The following is a 15426-nucleotide window of genomic DNA, read 5'->3' as shown; positions in this document are numbered from 1 at the left end:
ATTTAAGAGCAGCACAGAATTTGTTTCTTTGTCTTTTCTATGGCCTAAATGAATGTAGATATATTAAAATACTAGCAAATCATTTTAAGAAGAGATCAATTTCTTTTTTACAGCTTCAATGTACAAATGCACTTATATATTATAGCCTATTATAACACAAAAGATTTTTAAAAAATCTATAGATACATAACAACTAATATCACAAGTTCAAATTCAATCCATAAATCACATTTTTATCTTTGCATGGTACTTTATTTTCTATTCTTTAAGTATTTTCTCAGTGACTGCAGATCATTGAAAAAAATGAACACCAATTCACAGCCTCCAGGTGCCAAATGAAAGAACTTCTCCTGCTATTTCCCTAGATGGTTAATAAATTGCCCTATAGGTCTGCCAAGGCATAGGAAAATACAATAACATGTGCATTGTTACAAGTTCATAGCTGTGTAAAACTTATCCAGCACAACACAGATGTGGGATTAACCTGCTCTGAAATTTAGGATGGAGACTCTTCTATGAAAATTACTGAAGGATGATTGTCAGAAAGTTTTAAGCCACTAAACCTGAGATATCAGAACAGATTTATGATAAGACCTTAGTACTGCAAACAGCAACTTGTAGAAATACTGAGCTGACAGGCACTGCTAAACATTCTTTGAAGGATCAGCAGCAACAACGTGGCCAGAAAAACACTCCTGGAAAACCACAACCTTGGAGCTCCTCAGTGCTGCACTCCTCATGCCCAGCAGCAGCTGGGATTGTGACCCACTTCAGGGATAATCCCCTTCCCCACATACACACACCAGAATACCTGGCAAGGGTATCTAATCCTCCAGTGAATACAAATAAAAGCCTCCGAGATCACAATTGATTTTATATTAGACCAACAATTTGATGAAAATATGGATGCATGTCATTCTCTGAAATCTGTTCCGAAGTAACAACCCTGCAAATGGAATACTGTGATACTCTAGGTGATATGAAGGTGAGCAGACATGAAAATGCCATTCCTTTGGTTTTTCTAGGCTCCAAAATTATAGATGGACAGAGGTAGGATTGTCCTATCTTAACTTTAGTATGGTACAATTCCTCTTTAAAACATGTCATGTTTCCAGGGAAGACTTCATTGAAGCATATTGTCTGATGCCATCTTCAGATCAATTCTAACATTTTAGGATTTGCATTACCCTCATAACTGTCCTTTGAAATGAGTTTGCTGCTATGGCAGATTTTATTTCATAACAACTAATTTTAAAAATGCCAAAAAATATTTAACAAAATGTGGTTTCAGATTGAGTTAAGACTGAATCCATATGGAAAGTGACAAGTTCTAGTGGGTGAAATATGCCTATACATTAAACAGCTTGCAGGAAAAAAGTACTATATTTTCATTAAATATATACTTTTATTAAATATGTACTTCTATTATGTTAGAAAAACAGTCTAATAAAATCAAAAATTTGTTTAAAGGATATATTCTATAAACTATTTAAGAAATACAGAATTTGTAATAGGGCAGAGACTGTAATACATATGTAAATAAACAACCCAAATGTAGTCATCATTTGAAATAAAGAATAAGATATGGCAGTGCTCCCTCTACTAACAACACTCAGCATCCAAGAAATTATTTCTCCTGCTTGTGGCTGGGAAACCAAGGACACCTGAGGCAGCAGGCTGTGCTCCATGCTCCACGGCCTGAGTGCCTGTGCACACATGCCATGACCTGCAGAAACGTGCTCCATTGCCCTGTAACCCCTGGCAGCTCCACTTCCTGCTCCACATCTGCACAGGGACTGGGAGCACCACGCAGGGATGTCCCTGTCCTGAGAACAGCAGGTCAGCCCTGCCACATCAAGGCACTTTATAAAAGGGGACATGGAAAGGGACAGGGAAGCCCTGGCTGCTTTCAGGACCCCAAGGAATGTTTTGGCAACAGCATGTAAACTGAGGCTGATACCTAGAAAGGCTGATCTGGGACAGAGCTAAATGGACAAAATAGGGATTTACTGAAAGGCCTTAAAGGGATACATCCTGGGCAGCACAAGACCCTGCCCAGGGCTACACCCAGCTTGAATCCAAGATGAATCCCAGTCACAAGGTTTTACACTTATGTAAGTTTTATTCATCTACATATTGCTTTCAATTGTCCAATTACAGCTCCAGGCCATGAAATCTCAACCCCCTGGCTTGCCCCCTTCTCTTTTCATCGTTTATGCTTTTTGGGTAACAGTTGTCCTTGATTCTCTGCAGGGAAAGATATATGATTTTCACTGACAGCCCTTTAAGAGAACCTACTAATACCTAATATGAAGTTTCAGAGTTAAATGCCAGGCAGCAGAGAATCTGAAAAATATTAAAGTGAAAGCCCAAGGCATTGAGGTTCTGGGCACTTTGGTGCAGGGGCACAACAGACTTTGCAGCAGCAGCCTGGCAACTGCAACAGGCAATTTCCTGTGTACAACTTCACCATGGGGATTATTAGCCAGCTAATACAGCTCTGTAATTAAGAATACCTGTTTCCTGGGGAACTGGTATAATTATTTTTGGCCCTTTTCCCAAGTTTTGCTGCAGTTTCTGGCTTAGTAGAAGGGAAGTGCTTTGTGTTTTTTCTTTTGTTGTTGCTGTCATTCTTTTTTTTTTCCTTTAACATTTTAAAAGTCATCTCTCTGAATACCATTTACAATCTGAGATTGTTTTTCAGTGCCACCTGCACATCTCTTCTATACAATATATTCAAGCAGTCACTACATTGAGCCACACTTGTTTTCAGGTCTCACACACTAATACTCTGGTATATCAGTGGGACCTGCAAGAGCACCTGACGATAGAAAACATTAGTGAGAGTATAATGACCATTATGTGCAACATTAAAATAACTCTTCACAGTCCAAATCTTGGCCTTTTGTGCTGCGTAGTTTTATGAAATTACAAATTTACATGTTATTGAGTTTTCCTATGCCCTCTATATAAAATTCCTTGTGATAAAGCACAACTTACTGCAATAGTGTTTGAGGCAAACAGGCCATGCCTTTCTCCCCATCCAACAGGACTGACACGTTGCATTCAGGGAAGAGTAGTGGTCAGGGGATGCTTTACTGCAGCACAGCTAAATCACCTGTGTTAGGTCAGCTGAACTATGGGAGCAGATTAGAAACTCAGCAAGGCTGGAGACTGACAGGAGAATCAGGGAACCAAAACCAGCTCTGTAACCCCCCTCCTGTATCAAAGAGTAAAAATCTGTTATTAAGCCTGTCACCGAAGAGAACTGGTAATCAAGTTACTAAGTTGCATATAAAGTTTTCAGCCCAGAGCACAGTGATGCAGAGGAATCCAATGCAAGAGGAGAAGCATACAGTGATACAGTGTATTACTTTAAAATCTCTCCTACGATCCTGCTAATCATGCCAGACTACAGCTCATAATTTAAATTATTCATTGGGGAAGAATAAAAGTTTAATCAATAAAACCAGGGTCAAGTCACCCATACTAGAGGTTCAGGAAAAGAAGATGCCTTGAAACTCAGCTGTAAAATATTGTATGTTTTGAAGGAAACCTTAATATCTCCCCTTGCTCCTATATTCATTAATAATAATAACCCACCACCTCACCTGACCTTTGCTTTCACAGGTTTGAAAGACAGTTTATGAAAATCTTTAGCATCACTGCATTTCTTTACCACTACTTCAGTACTAACAGTACCTCCAAGAATCCTTAATGTTACAAAGACAGCTCTTGATCTTCTTCCAGAGCTATGTGTAAAACATCAGTTATAAGCAAAAAAAGCTTCAAAAGAGAAAGATATTCACAAAGGCAGTCACCACTGTTTACTTTTTGTCTTCTGTTTGATGCTGAAGTGCTACAGCACCAGATTGCAACGTGCATTGATACTCCATCTTTTCATAATTGGCAGGGCCATAGGCAAGTGTTAAAATATTCTGTGTAGCTGTGATTGTAGTGCTGATCGATCACTCTCCCAGGCTGCAGGAAAAGCTGGCAGTTAAAGTCACTGCATAGAGCAATCATAGCAGCACTGACAGGCTGCTATCAAGCAGGCAGGGGCATTCTGGAGACAGATAGCAGAAATGCCAAATATGAGACAAATGCTCTTGGAATATGTAATAAATCATATTAGCTGTCTGACGCTTCTCCTTGGTGTATTGATCGTGATTAAAATAAACTAATTAGAATCATAATCATGATGCAGTGATACAGGAAACAAAGAGGTGAGCTATGCAACATAATCATGAAGTGTTTTGTAGAAGTCAAGCCAGACCACTTTCTACCTTCCTCACTTATCAGCCAATTACAGCAAGCAGCACATTTCACATCAGGCTATAGAAATGTCAAACAGAAGCCTGGATATATAGCCCTGCCCTCTTAACAACTGCACATAGGTGCTATATTAAGATCTCAATTTGGGCTGCACTTCCAGGGAAGCTACAGGAGCCATTTGAAGGTGAAGTGAAGAAAGTGGATTCCACCTGTAGCCTTCCTGCAGGGCTACAGGGGGTACAAACAGTCTCAGCCTCCCTGCAAACCCCGGGCTAGCAGCTAGAGGCGAGGACAACCTACAGCCAGGCATAAGTACAGAGGAGGTACATGGGACTATTCTGCAGCAGGAGGGTCCTCAGGAAGGCAGTGCCTTGCAATGGGGGTTTAACTTCTGTGACTTGTCCAGGCATATATCTAGAGTCATTTTGAGATAGCCAGGATCAAACAGCACAGATGATGAAGTTGGATATGCAGAAGTTTGTGCTTTCTTGCATTAAAATTCTAATAATTCATGTCATACTATATTGATATGCATTTGCCAATTTTGTGACATTCTATATCCATGCAGCACAACCTGAAATATTTCACACTTTTCCACGCCACGTCATGCAGAAGAAAATAGAGCAGTCATATTAAGTTACCAGGCATAGTTGACTAAAGAAATATCCTTACCCATACTAAGAACATCATGATAAGTTTAAACAATCTTTCAGAACTCCTGGGATAACTCCCAATACCAGCTCTTGTGAATTTATAGCACCCAAATATTTTCAGTTCCCTGACACAGATATTTGAGATAGACAAAATACAAGGATGACCCAATGGATGGTTTAAAAAGGATCAGAGGAGCAACTTACATCTGGAAACAGATGCCATGCATCAGTCACGAGAATTTTTACATTTAACAGGGTCTGTATCTTGTTCTGAACCAATGGCTCAATATTACATCTTCATCCTCTTTTCATGCCAATTTTACACTGACTTAACTCTATTAACATATCCCTTACCTTTAGATGGCTTATTTCAGATTCACATTAAAGTAGATGAGACAGAAGTCAGTGCTTCCTGGGACTGGCTCCTAATACATTGTTGATGCTGTCATCAACAGCTTAGAATAAATATTTTCCTGCTTTATTTAACCTGACACTTCATTTTATCTACTAAAAGTACAATACAGAAGACATTCAGATTAAGATGCAGATTTGTAAAACCTACAATATCTACAGTAAATTTAATCTGTGCTAAATGTATGTGCAGGGCAATGGTAGTATCAATGTTAAATCATTCATACAACTTCAGTTATGCAATTCTACCCAGATTTCATGTGTGCTAATTTCTCAGCAACTGTAATTGCCCGTTTTTAAAAGGTCACAGAATTTCATCTACCATCTCACTTAACAGAGCAACCAATGAAGACAATGTAATGTTAGGATTTTATCTGCTTGGCCAAAAAATTCTAACTCATCTGCCTTCAGGAAGGAACATTCTATCTTCCGTCTCTACTCAGTCATTCTGAAAAGGTGCTGATTAGTTAAGTGATTAATGTTAATAGTCACTTCTCTAGGTAGCTAAATTGGATCTAAGTGACTAAGTGAAGGCATTGCTATTTGAACTGATTGGGTCCAAATCTAACTACAAAGTAATTGACAACAGAGTGGAAGGTAGCTGGAACTAAAAAACAGGTCTGGAGCAAAATTAAAATAGAGGTAGCAATTCAAGTAAATCTTCACAAGACATGCAGATAAAATTGAACCTTAAGGGTTCAGTTGTGGGTCCTGAGACCACATAACACTAAGCAGGAGTTTGAGTAATCCTACCTGATCTAAAGCACAGAAAGAGCCTGACAACCCTATAGGAAGGATGTCCTTCCTTTCTCTCCACTACTGATCACAGTCTCCCTGGAATAAAGCCAGTCAGGCTCACAGCTCCCCCTCATCCTCTTCTCTCTCCCCTAGCCCTTGCAGTGGAGCATGTTTAGCATCCCCAGGCTGCAAGGCTGGATGTCTTTGTATGTAGGGAAACAAAGGGAAAACAAAGAAGCTCCCTATGTAACTATAAATTAGCCCCAAGAATAGTGGAACTTTTTCCATTATTTGTGTTTGTGGTGGTTTGTAATCAGCTGACATAAGTAACTGTGTGACAAGGCTAATGAGATTGATTAACTCAGAGGAAAATTAGGCTATATAAGAAATTAGAAAATGAAATTAAACATATATCTGCATATTTAGACTTTAAAAGGCACAGTTTTTACTGGCATGCTTCCTGTTGCAATTCCAAATTTTAGATCTTGTAACAGCTTCATAGGTGTCAAAGCTGAGGTCAATGAAGCTCTACTGGTGTTTATCTACCAAACATGTCAGGATGACCACAAATGCAGAACCACACAAATTATTAAAATGCAAGTTAAACTTTGAACCTTCAAGGTCAGGGGTTTTGGTTTGTTTGTTGTGTCCTGCTCTCCCAAACCTAAAAAGGCCAGCATTCAGCTACTTGACTTCAATTAACAGATCAATTTTCCAAAATACAACAAGAAGCTCCCTCACAAGAGCAAAAATCTTCCAATCTGTTTTGGAACTAGACAAACCAAAATGCAAAAGCTATTTCCCTTTATATAATGAACATTAGTTTTATTTTTCTTCAAGTCACATTATTATGTAGAAATGGAAAGCTGGAAAACTTGTTAATCTTCTTTCCTTCCTTCTCTTTGCTTCATATTGGCATAACCTTTTCTGGCAGCAGTGGGAATGCCAACATTTTTTGTTTCTAATAAAAGAAAACCTTTTTCAGATTGTACACCAGCTGCTAAGCATTTCTACAAAGTTTCATTTGAAAATTAATGTGCTTTCTTAAACATTTTCTGCAGCTTTTTTTTTTTTTTGCATGAGAGCTCTTTTAACACAACAAAACGACAGTTGCAAAGAGTCACTTGGAAGATCTCTACAAACTCTGCAAAGGCTTCTCCAATTTCCCATTGGGCTAGAACTCCTCTTGTGGTGAGGAGTAAAAACACTCCTGCCAGTGAAACTCAGCAATTTTGCATGCAGACTGAAACATTGGTAACTACAAGAAACAGAATTATTATACCAAAAAAACCCCAACCAAACTCTACCTCTCAAAATGTAGCCCTATCGATGGCTTAAAGACACAAAAGTTAACCAGCTTGAAAAACAGGTCTTGGCAGATGGCTGATTTGGGAATGCACAGGCCACCATCTGGTGTCAGAAGTCAGCTGGAAAGAGATACCTAGGTACAGTTAAAATATTGATTTAATTTATGTCTTCTTTATGGCCTTTATTTCCATTTATGCAACTGTAAAGCCAGTGTTTCATTTTATGTTTTCTCTTTTTGGAGAAGGAGAAGCACTGATATTATAAGCCAGTGAGCGATTAAATTTCCTTTCAACTCAATTATTTTATTTGTTCCTTTTTTTGCCCCTTTTAATCCTTCCCTCAGCCTTTCCTTCCTTAACATTTAATATTCTATTAATACAAAATTTCAAAGACAGTGATGTTTACCCTCACCAACTCTTTCTTCTGCTCTTATCATTTAGAAAATAGTGGTGTTAAAAATAAGTAGCACCCATCAGCACATGAGAAAACGACACCAGTTGGCAACAGCCAGTTCTCAAACAGCTCTGAAATGGCTGTTAAGAGTCTTTATTGCCAGCTATATATTCCAAATAAATGCAGATACTCCCAACCTCAAAATCACTATGAACTCTATCAGCTGGCTACAGAGACACAGCACTTCAAAGACTGGAACTGGAGGAGGAAGAGCAAGCACTACAAAAAGTAATGATACAAACAGCAGAGAGGCACTACAAAAATTTCCCTTCAAGGATCCTAGTTGAGTGTTTCAAAATACTTAGACTGAAAGCCTGTGACATGTTCATGAGCTCTCAGATCACAGTTCCAATGGTATAAACAACATCCAAATCCAACTGGATTTATTTAATCAGCATTTTTGATTGAAAAAAATATGTTGCCATTGTGAGGAGACCATACTTACAACTTACAAGTATTTTACAACTGAATTATTACATAGTGACAATTTAACAAAATAATTGTGGATTACACATGAAGTAGTTTTCCCTTCTCTCACAGAAATTAACAGAGTTTGTAGCAGAGAAACTGCATCAATAATCAGACAGTGAATGGACAAAAATACCTCCCTATCGCTGAGTGAACTTACTGTCTTCCTATAAAAAATAAGCACAGCAGGAAAATCTCAGATCTGTGCAACCACAACCACCAGATTTGGACACTTTATACTAGAGTGATTATTGCTTTCTTTTCCAATGCAAACCAGGAATTATGAGAATATTTACCAACAGGATGTACCAGAATCCATGTAAATATTGGTGGTAAAAATAAATCTATATAGGGGGACACCCTTTTTTTGCTCATTAGTGGGATAATTGCACAGTCAGAGTAATAATGGAAAAGGACTGTTCTCAATAAAATATTATTATCTTTTCTGAAAAGTCCATTCACAGTTGAAATAAAATGCAGTGCAGAGAGGAGCTGAAAAATACTCCTCACACAGAATACTTCTTTCATCCATGTCAATTGTTAACTAATTTTGATTTTTAAACATTTTAATAACTTTTCAAACAGAAAAAAAATATGGAACAGGACGTAATTTGCGTGTAGAGGATGAGTGAAGTATGTCATGTTCTTCAGCCAGTCCCCAACAAGGCTTCATAACAATGACAGTTTGCAAGTATAGATAATTACAGATGTAAATTTGTGCCAGCAATGATGCATATGCATGATTTGTGGCATTTGGGTGTCACATACTTCCTGTCTAAATGACATAAATTGTGTTCAAAATAGTTACAGGTGCCAAATAATGAAAATGACAAGCAGAAAAAGGAATAGCAACTGATAGCTGAGCTCCTGTCTGGGAAGGAGCGGCACTTGCTGGCAGGAACACCTAATTTCAAAAAATTTGTTCTGTATAGCATGGAAATTAGATAACAAGTAAAAATACTTGGGTGTTAAGTAAACTTAATCAACTCAAGTGTATAAATATTTATATCCAAATATTCAATTTGGTGCACACATGAGATCATCTTCAAAGACAAAGCATTTCAGAGTGACCTGGATGTGCAGATTCCCACATTGTTCCCTTGGAGTCAATGGCATTCCTTTGCAGACATTCTTAGCAATATCTAGATTGATTTTTTTAAAGACAGTATTTGTATAAAAAGGAAGAGAGCAGAGAAAGACAGAGCACCTACTCTGGCCCCTGGCTGGGAATGGCAAAGGCAGATGACCAAGTTTAATTACTATTCCTTAGCAGTAGAGTATCCAGCTGCTCTTTGTGCCTCAAAATGTAAGCAGAAGGAAGGGAACATTACTTTTACCAAGATCATAGGTACTTATTTTAGTATATAAATATCTGAAGATAATCCTGGAAAAATAAAATTACTTTGAAATTTCATCAACACAAGCTTAACAAATTAGTCTACCTTTTAGAGACTAATGTATGTGTTCACATCATAAGTAACTGTTGTCATCATATTGTAGTGCCTCCATACTGCTGTCTCCTTATCACAAAAGTTCCATACCTTCTTGGTGTTTCCCGTGGGTAGCTCCTCAGAGCACTGACTCTTTCTTCTTCACAAAGCAGCCAGCTGACTCCCATTCCCTTCTCACCCAGCCACCCCACTCTTCTACAGCATCTTCTTCTCACTGGTTACAGCTGTGGCCTGTTAAAATCCTGTTCCTAATCTTTGATAATTGACCCAGCTGCAACTCCTTAGGGGTGAGATTACTTTCTACACTATCTTTATTTTCTTATATTCTCTGCTCCTACAAGTAACATTATTAAAAAGCATTTATGAAAAACTATGGTAGAGCCAGTCATGTGATGCTTCTGTTTGCTTTCCTTTCAGCAGTTTCAGTTGAATTTCTAATGAAGTGTCATTCCCTTCCATCAGCAAATCAGGAATTTACTACTTGTTGTGTTTCCCCCCTGCCCCTCACCCCATAAAACATGGCAGTGATAAAAAAAGAAATTAGCATCACTGATCTATTACACACAAAGAACAGCTTTGCTCTATTACACTGATTATCTAAATATAATTTTAAAAACCTATGATTTTTTTCTAGTGGCCTCAAAATACATCATTCTGCACTTTTTGATAGTATAGAGAAATGTTAGCTTGCTACAAGTGAAAAGATCTGGCATTTTCACTCAGCTATGCAAATGTTACCTGAACAACCAGAAGCATAAGGTCTGAAAAAAGTAACACATTATGAATACTATGTTGCAATATGTCCATAAATAATATACCATAACATGAGTTACTATGGTAACTATTTGGATTTGAGATCATTGGGTTGGGACTTTTTTTCTACTATGTAAGAAAAAAATATTCACATATTCGTGGCATTATCAGGTAGGTTTGATTCCAAGCAGGTTACTATTTTAGGTATTGTTCCCTTCTCAAAAATGACTGTAGGAGAAAGCATTTTTGACACAGCAGCTTTTCTTAGGTCACTTACTCCACAGTGTTTAAGCAAACAAATAACAATTAAAAAAAGGAAAGAAAAAAAAAGGCAGATCCTTTACCTGGAAAATGCTCAAGTTGGGCAAGTTTTGTTGAATAAAACATTTCTTCACGAACATGTCTTGTTTCCATCCATGGTACATTCTTTCAAATTCTGTAAAATCATTACATGTGTGCAAGAATGAAATGCGGGGGGGTTCCTAATGTGGCGGCTGAAGAGGTGGTACACAAATGTTCAAACAGCAACCTGCAAGTGGGCAAAACACAAACAGCATCATGTCACCTACTGCTTCAGCTACAGAAAAAAGCAAAAAAAAGTCTATTTTGTTTTAGTTTAATAAAAGAAAATGCAACAGTAAATGTTAAAAAATGAATAACCTAAATTTTCTCATTATGCAATTATGGCTTTGTAATGGGCCATATAATTGAAATTTATTTTTAAAGCTCAGACATAGGAAGGAAGAGAATCCACAAAAAAGATTTTTAAGAATCATTACTATTCAAAAATTGCATTTTCAAGGTAATATTCAACTGTGTTTGAAAACCTCTCTTAGACAGAACAGTAATTCAGTGAGCTTTTGGTTACATAGTGCCACAAAAACATTTCTGAAACTACTTGCAGAGGGCAAAAATCACAGAATACTTTAAAGAAACCAATGAAGAAATTGGTCAAAGTTAACAAACAGTACCTGCTCTATATTTCAATGTATTTGCATATAAAAGGTACACACATATATATGTATGTGTGTACACATAAAATAAAAAGTGATTGAAGACAGACAAACAACCTATATCACTCAGCAAATATTTTCTGACATTACTCTTAGACCATTTTGTAAAAAACACTTTTCTTTTTTTTCATACATAAAATCCCCTAACATTAAAATTAACTCTTGTGAATACCTTTACCTTCACTTGCATGTTTTAAGCTGAGTAAACAAAAATATAAGTGACCGAACAAAAAATATTATTATTAAAGTAGTATGGTTGGTTTAGAGCTCCTGTGTGAATTTAGTCCTTGTGATTTACCTTTCTGTAAAATAAAGCAAATAGTTAAGCAGGGACTAGCTTTGCTTTGTGCAAGGTTCACAGGTGATTTTTGCAGGGATAAATTTTGGAAGGGTTTCTTTGTTTGGTTGATCGGTTTTTGGTAGCACATTTTTTTACAGCTGTGTTTCTCACTCCTCCCTAACAGCCCAGGAATACACAGGCCCAAAAGCCACAATCATTTAGTGCACTACAGACATATTTTTCAAGGCAAAATTGACCAGGGCTTTTGTATGTGAAAACAATAATTCACAACTCCACATTCTACAGCCTTGCTGGTTTAGGGGATGAGGAGGGTGTCCAACCACCCCTCAGCACAAAGCAGGAATTTGTACACACAAGATTTAATATATTTCTGCACTGGATATTGATCAGTAAAACAGTCTGTATCCTGCCTTGTGCAGAATATACAACTCTTTTTTTCACATTTTAATTGATCATTGATATGCACAATGGAAGGCAACTATCCCCAAGATTTTTTTTTAGGAGAATTATCAGAGAGTGTGATGCCTCATTTGCTGGATAATAAATGTTCCATCATGGTAATAACTGCAGGGAAGGGTATGTTTCTGAAACAGCTTTTCTAGCTGGAGAAATGGATTAGAGAGATTACCATTTCATCAAAGTGGCAGAACAGTTGAGAGGAAATATGGAAGGAAATTTTTGTATAATTTCTATAGAGTTGCTATTTGTCAAACCCCACTGGCATCAATCATGATACATGTTTTCTCCTGATGCAATCACATCAAAAAAAGTTTCTCTTTAATATGCATGTGTTGGAGTAAAAGAAGAGACAAATAATTCAAATTTCTTTGAATTGTACTATCTAGATAAGAAATGCACAGATGATACTATAATTTTGATTTCAGTTTATAAGTCTTTCACAGCATTAAAGAAATCTCTTTAATTTTATCATATTTGCTATAGCAGATTTTTAAACTAAGCATACCATGATTTCCAGCAAGGTACTCAGTCCTGTGTATCAATAAGGAGTGCATTGATTCTCAGACATGAAATTCACATATAGAAAACTTGAGAGGTCAGACATTCTTGAAGAATAATGGTGATTAACATGCCTGGACTGCATTCAATCAAGAACCATGTTAATGGATTTTGGAGAAGGCATTCCTATCGACCCATGCAACCCTGTAGTGAAGTCATTAAAGAACAAGAAATAACCAATAAAAGGCTTTGCTGCGTGTAAAAAAAGTAGTTGCTGAATTAGAATAGGGGAGCTTAGAAGTCAGATCATACAGGTTTTTTTTCAGAAGTGTCTTTTTTATTATAATCTGTTTTCCTTATTTCCCCTCACCCCAAGTTTCAAACAGAACAAATTTTCTTTAAAAAATCATATCCAAAAAATATAACTAGTTGTAGTATGATTTCCATATGTTGCTCGAGTGATATTTGAGAGGCATCCAGAAGCTTAAACTGGTGGAAATGCTGCCTAGTGCCAGAGGAGCTGTGTCTGCTAGCACATAAAATGTCTGTGGTTGGGATATAAGCGTAGTGAAGATTAGTGTTTCAGAGGAGAATACTGAAAAGAAAAAGGAAAATACAGAAAATCAAATAGCTTATCACTCAAAGTTTTGAAAGTCAGCATATGTATCAGCTTATCTGAATAATCACAGCTCTCATGCATTTTAGATTAGCCAAGCAGACAGCTACATGCATGCTCCTGAAAAGTAGAGATCAGAGAACAAAAACTGCAGTTCCTTTGAAATTTTCCTAATAATACAAAAGATGTTAAAAATTATAGAACAGAGGCATAATCGCTTTTAAATGGTGTTTGTCAGAATTTTTATGAGGTGTCCTAGCCTTTAGCTCCTTGTTAAGAGGCTATAGCATGTTGGTATTTTGTTTAGCTATTTGCATAATGTAAAAATATTACCTAGCAATTAATGTATGTAGATTACATCCCAGTGACACCTCCTTGCAGTGAATTCTGTGTTTCCCTGCAGATGTGTTTGCTATTGTGTCCATAATTAAGCAGTTTTTCTTACACACACCCTGGTATCTAGATGTCTCTGCAGACAGTGTTCAGACCTCTGCTTACACAGCACGCTCCATACTGTGCAGCTGCAGTTTTCCAATTATCTCCATGACTTGAAACACAAACCTGGAAAAACAGAACCCAAAGTGACCAGGACAGCGTGTTATTCCTGGGTAACACTGTGGGACACTCACTTTGCCACATGCTCAGCAGGATTCCAGTGCAGGGGTCACAAGCCATGCAATATTACCATGCTGTACACATTTAAGGTTGAGGACTAAGCCTGATAGATGAACAGAACTCAACCCCATCTTCAATCCATGCATCACCTGCAATGCCAGCTCTGCAGCAGGTACAAAATAGGGCTAGCCTGGAATGTGATCTGGTTTTGCCTGCTGATAAAGTAAATCATAGGTTTAATCTGGTCAAATTAATATTTACACAAGATTAGAGGGTTAGCAACAAAATTTATACCACTATACCTGTTCTCCCCTCAGCATTAGCTGAGGATGACAGAGATCAAATCCCACAGACTTTTAAGTCTCCTCTGTTCCATATGTACATGCCTTCTCACAAAGCACTCAGAGTAAGCTAATCAAAGGACATTAATTGTTCCTTCCCCAAAAATGGGAAGTTTCATTTTTGGATAGTTTCACAATACTGCAACTCCACAACTCAAAAAAATTGCAGATTTGCGCTCCATTAGTCCCTTTGATCTATGAGAGAAGTGAAAAAACTGGAGCTTTTACACATTTTTGGAAAATTCAGCCTCAGTTCCTTGGTTCAATGGGATTTTTTGTGCCTAGGGATCTCAGTCTGCATAAGGGAATTAATTCCTGCTTTTGGACAGTCAGGGAAGACTTGTGTGAAATGTTTTGTAATGTATCAGTGTTTTAGACTCTATTCTATGCCAGGAGTAATGCACCTAGATCATTCAAGATTTTGGGGGGCCTTTTTGATCAAATTGCCTGGAGTTTTTAAACTAAAAAATCTCAGAAGGCAATATATTAAATTTTAAAAAATTATTAGCTGACCATAATGTATCATTCAAGATTTTCATGTTCTGAGGAGGAATACTTTTACATAGCTATGGCAACATTCACTAGGTTTTGAGATCTTTTTAAAAGGGAGACCACGCTAAAAAAAATTGAAATATATTAGAAAAAAGTATGTTAAAAATCAAGCACTTTAAATAGTTTGAAATCATAATCCTTCATAGCTTTTGGAAAGTATGTTTCATTATTTAATTTTCATAATTTGCCAGCTTTACACATTTACTATCATTCATTGATTCTTCTGATGCCATAGACAGACAAAAAATTGTCTAGAAAAAGTAACAGTTTTAATAAACAAGTGCTGGTTTTAACTGGCATTAAAGTTCAGTTGGAGAAACACGTCTCCATCAACTAGCTGCTTGCTCTAGCAAGAAAAGTTTCACATGCAGGAAATGCACCGTGCCAGATGTGTACAAAGAGTTTCTCCATGTGTATAGCTTTTGGCAAGACAGATTTTCCTGGCTTCTCTGGGGATTTTCCTCCTCTATTGCCATCCAGAAAACTCAAACTGAATACAGGCCATATTGAAGGACCTCATG

The sequence above is a fragment of the Ammospiza caudacuta genome, chromosome 7 (genome assembly GCF_027887145.1).
Source record: "Ammospiza caudacuta isolate bAmmCau1 chromosome 7, bAmmCau1.pri, whole genome shotgun sequence".
Taxonomy (NCBI): domain Eukaryota; kingdom Metazoa; phylum Chordata; class Aves; order Passeriformes; family Passerellidae; genus Ammospiza; species Ammospiza caudacuta.
The sequence above is the reverse complement of the archived record's forward strand: the minus strand, read 5'-3'. Positions refer to the sequence as shown.